This window comes from Acinonyx jubatus, chromosome B4 (assembly GCF_027475565.1).
Source record: "Acinonyx jubatus isolate Ajub_Pintada_27869175 chromosome B4, VMU_Ajub_asm_v1.0, whole genome shotgun sequence".
NCBI lineage: Eukaryota > Metazoa > Chordata > Mammalia > Carnivora > Felidae > Acinonyx > Acinonyx jubatus.
The window spans coordinates 73,925,004-73,930,593 of NC_069387.1; the positions used below are offsets into that span (position 1 = coordinate 73,925,004).

The window sequence follows — 5,590 nt, forward strand, 5'->3', positions numbered from 1 at the left end:
GCTGAAGGCAAACGTTCCAGTTGAATAGAGGATATGTCCTATATTCTGCATGTTGAGGTAATCCTGGAGAAAGTAATTGATTGACCACTGAGAAACACTGATAATCAAGAATGATTCAACTCCAATAATCACACTACTGGGTATTTACCCAAGAATATGAAAACACTAATTCAAAAGGATATATGCACCCTGTGTTTACTGCAGCATTATTTACAATGGCCAAATTATGGAAGCAACCCAAGTGCCTAGATGTGGTATATATATATACAATGGAATATTATTCAGCCATAAAAAAGAATTAAATCTTGCCATTTGCAACAACATGCGTGGAGCTAGAGAATATAATGCTCAGTGAAATAAGTCAAAGAAAGACAAATAGCATATAATTCACTCATATGTGGAATTGAAGAAACAAAACAAACGAACAAAGGAAAAAGAGACAAACCAAAAACCAGACTCTTAACTATAGAGAACAAACAGATGTACCAGAGGGGAGGTGGGTGGAGGGATGGGTGAAACAGGTGAAAGGGGTTAAGAGTACACTTATCATGATGACCACTGAGTAATATATGGAACTGTTGAATCACTATGTTGTACACATGAACCTAATATAACACTGCATATTAACTACACTAGAATTAAAATAAAATGTAAGAAAACATATACTATTTTGCTTCTGTGTAGCACAGTGCAGTAGGGTAATATGTTCATTAGGCAAATTTGCTAATCATGTTTCAATTTTCTATATCATTACTATTTTTTTCTATTCTGTCAATTAAGTTATTTAGCATTTTATTTCTTCCTTTCTGTGGATGATTTGTTATCATTCCATTCTTTTCCAATCATTTGTTTAGAAGTTTTACAGTCTTTTTCTCTAATTTTGGGGGCCACCCTAGAAATTACAGTTCATTGGATTATCAAAACCTAATATTAATTGATAATTTTACTTTCATTTTGTCATTTAAATGATCTTAGACCACTTTTAATTCAATGCCTCCCAATGTAAATGTTATTTTTTCTACTAATTTTAATTACATTCCTGTACAAACATATAAGGCCCTATAAGATATTATTGTTGTTTTAGTGTCAATATTCTTTTAGATTTACCCACATGTGTACAATGTCTTTTATCTTCATTCCTTTCTGCATTTTGAAAATTACATCTGCGATTTTAACCTTACTGCCTGTAGAACACTTTTAAAGATTTCCTTTGATGAAGTTCTGGTGGCAGATGTTCTTATTTTTTGTTTGAAATGCCTTTAAATCTGCCTTGCATAGCACAGCTATTTTATTGAGTGTAAAATTTTAGGATGATAATCATTTTCTTAGAGCACATTGAGGATATTGTTCCACCGCCCTTTGGCTTCCATTTTTGCAGTTGGAGAAATTAACTGTTGCTCTTTTGAAGACAATAACGCCACTGAAGGGAAAAAGGATATTGGCTAAAAATGCATGAGATTCCCAAAGTAGACAAAATAGGAAAACGGATAAGCAATAAGACAAACTGTGGAAAGACCTGAAACAAGTCTTATATGTAATTCTAAAATTAGATGAGTGTCTATTTTCAATTAATGTCTCACTTGATTATTATATAAAATTATTTTAAGTCAATCTCCTTTAGAAAAAAGAATCTAGATGAATTTGGAGCATATCCTAGTTCTGGAAGAGGTCTGTAGAGGGCAGTGCACAAGTGGGAACAGAGACACCGTGAGATGGGATGGGTATAAAAAGGGAAGAAAAGTCCACCAAATGAAGACTGTTCCTTGAAGTTCCTTCGAAATTTCTGAGGATTCCAGATATTGGGGAAGAAGCCACAGCCCCCACATCATATCTTGTATCAGCACAGAGTAAGAGGATCCTACCTCCCCTTAAACTCCTGTGTTCACTGGTGTAGTAAATCCCTCAGGCCACCTGAGGGCGCCAGTACATCTATAGACCTGAGTTTTCTATTTACTGTTTTCCCAAGGGTAGTTCCCCCTTCCCTCTTTCTTCTGACCCATATTGAAGCCTTCTTTAAATTCTCCTTCTTATTCCCATTTTCCCTTCCATCCTCTCTTCTCACTCCTGATTTTATCCATACTAGTTTCTGTTTCTTGCTTGAGGAGGGTCACGTTTACAAGTTTATCTATTTCACCAATTTATTTTCAGATGACGCTCAACCCCATTTTTGTCCTATGTACTTGGTTTTCTATTACTTTGACTAGATGCTTGCAGAGCCATTTCCCATATTTCCAGGCTGGTGGCTTCTGATTAGGCTCAGCCAACTGGAAGTGTAAATGTAAACTAAAAGAAGCAGCTAATCTGATTCTGGGGGAGGCAAGGCAGTATCCCAGCATTTTGGTGATGACCTGCCACCTGGCCTCAGCACCTCCTCAGCATCCCAACAATGGTGCCCCAGGGACACAGCAGGGCTGATGGCCACCCCAGAAAGAGTGGATTCTCTCCCAGTTGCCACCAGGTAAAGGTGTTGGGAGATGTACAGAGTATGGAAAATGTCTGCATCTGACTTCACCCTAATTGGATGCTCCCTCTCCCAGTCATTCTAGGAGCCTCTCCAGTCCATGCTCATCCCCAAACAGACTCCCAACTCCTGAGTTTCAAGTTTATGTCACTACCAGAGGCACTGGGTCTTTTATTTCTAGCAAAGCTTGCCCCTACATCTCAAAGCACTGTGGATTTAAATAAGAATTCAGGTCACAGACATTTTTATCAGTAGTAAATCTACTGAGAATGTTCCACAGATGAAGAAAGAACAAGTATGTACCAATTTTCTTGATTGAAATAATTATCTGATCCATTGTGCTGTCCAGGAACAAATTAAATATGAGCTAAAGTAAGCAAGTAGCTCTTGGCCTTTTCTTAAGCCTCCTAAAGCAAAGAGGCTTGTTGAAGATATTTTGTTATGGCTGACATTAGGAAAGAAAAATTTTCTTAATGCTTGTTACCCAGCCATCTAGATGCAATTCTGCCCTATTTCCCAGTCATCTTTGGACGCTTCTCTGTTCTCTGAGCTGTTACAAACCTTTTTGAAACATTCTTTTCAGACCTGCTTTTACTTCCTTGTTCTTCAGGCTGTAAAGAAAGGAATTCACTAGGGGAGTGACCACACTGTACTGCATAGAGAAAACCACCTCCAGTGGGCAACCAGAGGTTAGCACAAGACAGTAAGGAAAACCTAAACCATAAGAGAAGATCGTTGAGGTAAGGTGGGAGGAGCAGGTGGAGAAGGCCTTGCTTCTGCCTGAGGTCGAGCTGATGCTCTGGATGGTGTCAATAATGCAGGAATAAGAGAAGAGGATCAGGAGGATGGTCAAAAGGGTATGAATGATGGTAGAACATACCAGGACTGCAAAGTTGGCAGAGATGTGAGAGCAGGACAGAGGGAATAAAGAAGGCAGCTCGCAGCTCAAGTAAGGCATAACATGAGCATCCCAAATCTCAGTCTCCATGAGACCCATACCAGACCCCCACACAATTTTTACTTATCAGCTGACCAGAGAACAGTGGGTGGCAGATGGCAGGCAGCATAGTGGTCATAGGTCATCACAAAGAGCAGAAAGGCTTTGATCCCTGAGTACAAAACACACACACACACACACACACCCTGAGTCAGCTCTACTGAGATTGGTTTCCTCTGAAACAGGAGATTCTCCAGCATTTTGGGCATGGTGACAAAGGAGTTACAAAGATCTAGGGAAGAGAGGTGACTGAGAAAGAAGTACTTTCTTTCTTGGGGGCAGGGAGGGGAGGATCACCAGGAGCATCACCAGGGTCCCCATGTAAGTCAGAAGGTAAATCACCAAGAAATTCACAAACAGGAGCACCTGGATATGGGGTTCAGCAGACAGTCCCAAGAGGATGGGCTCAGTGGTGGGGTGTGGTTTCCTACAGCCATGATAGAAGATACTCCCACGGAATAAACACAGAAGCATGACATATTCACCTACCCTTTGTGCCATCTCTTCTTCAGAGTTTGTATCTCATCCTCTGTATATGTCTCTCTTTCTCCTCAGCCTGCTTGTCTTTTTCAGAGATTTCTTATCTACTCACCCTCCCCTCCCTAGAACCTTTCCATCATCCAGTGCCTCATGAACAACTTCTGAACCCTGAATCAGCACATCTATGTTCTTTCCATGTGTGACTCTTCTGACCCAATGGCTCTGGAGAAATTCATATAATTTTTCTTACTAGCCCATAACTAATTGTTTTCATCTCCTTTAATTGCCATTTGTTTTGAAGACTGGATCATGTGAGAAATTGGTTCTTTCTCAAAAGAGCCAAGATGGTGGAACAGCATGGAAGTTTTTTGTGTGTCTTGCATCCATGACATACAGCCAGACCAACACTAAACCATCCTACACACCTAGAAAACTGACTGGAGGATTAACACAACAATCTTCACAACCTGAACCACAGAATTCAGCAGGTACGTGGCACGGAGAGGTGAAGTTGGGGTGAGAGAAGTAGGTGGTGGGCAGGGAGCCGCTTTTGCAGGCAGAGAGAGGATGGAGATGGGGGGTGGGGGGGATAGGGGGGAGGATACTGGAAAAGCACCCCTCCCCAAAAGCAGCTGGAGAGAAAGTGGAAAATTGGAAACAGCCACAGGGACTAAACTAAAAAGGGAGAAAGGAGAGGCTTTAAATTTCATTAAGACTGTAAACAAGGGAAGCACAAAGTCTGCAACTCTGCAGCTCAATACCTGGAGGTGCTCTGGTGGGAAGGGCAAATCCCCAGGAACAGAGTGAGGTCCAGGAGGTTCTCAGGCCACACGGAGAAAAGAGGTTCCATTGCTGGAAGGACATTTGGTAGATACTATTGAAGCCACCTGGTCCCAGCAGATCCCAGAAAATGGCCACATTTGCTGGTGCTGGAACAAGGTCATTAAGGCTGAGGTCTGGTGCCAGATATGTGTTGTGATTTTCCATAATCCCTGAAAAGCTGCTGCTACACTCTCTTGCGAACTTTTTCTGGGGCAGGCTGGCACCTGGCTGCAGTCTCAGGGCTCCGGCAGCAGCAGGTTCCAGCAAGCGTTCCTGGGTGCAGCCAACATTTGGCCATTGTTCAGCCATTGCTGGGTGAGACCCTCCCGCAGAGGGGCAGACCAGGTCAAAGCTACAGTCCTTCAGAAATAAGGGGCCGGGGAAAATAGCTGCATCTGAGACAAAACTCAGGAGAGAGGTACTTCCTGGGGCTTCACAGACAGTGAAGAAGCGGGGAGTGGATGAAAGCTGAAGACAGAGGACGGGTGCACAATTGCTGATAGGGAGAACAGAGTTCCGATACTAGAGACTGGATAGCTGGGTGACACCATTTTCACTGCTCCCACACATGCACGCATGCACCTACGAGCACCACAACAATCCACCCCAATAAGCTAGCAGCGCCATCTAGTGGAGAACGGAGCCATTACACTGAGCCCCGCCCAACTGGGTCAACCTCACTCTTCAAGAACACAAGTCTCACCACCTACTTAGTTTATGGACTATAAAGCGCTACATAGTCTGACTTCTAGGGGAAAACGAAGTAATTTCAGTCCTATTTCCATCTGTTAGCAGGTGCATCCATTCAATTTTCTTTCCTTTTTTCCTTT

The 5,590-nt window shown here is 42.3% G+C and overlaps 1 pseudogene; it reads right to left on the reverse strand.

Annotated features, from left to right (window-relative positions):
• Nucleotides 1-2,865: 2,865 nt before the first annotated feature.
• Nucleotides 2,866-4,050, reverse strand: LOC128316393 (olfactory receptor 8S1-like; annotated as a pseudogene).
• Between the last annotated feature and the right edge of the window lie 1,540 nt (nt 4,051-5,590).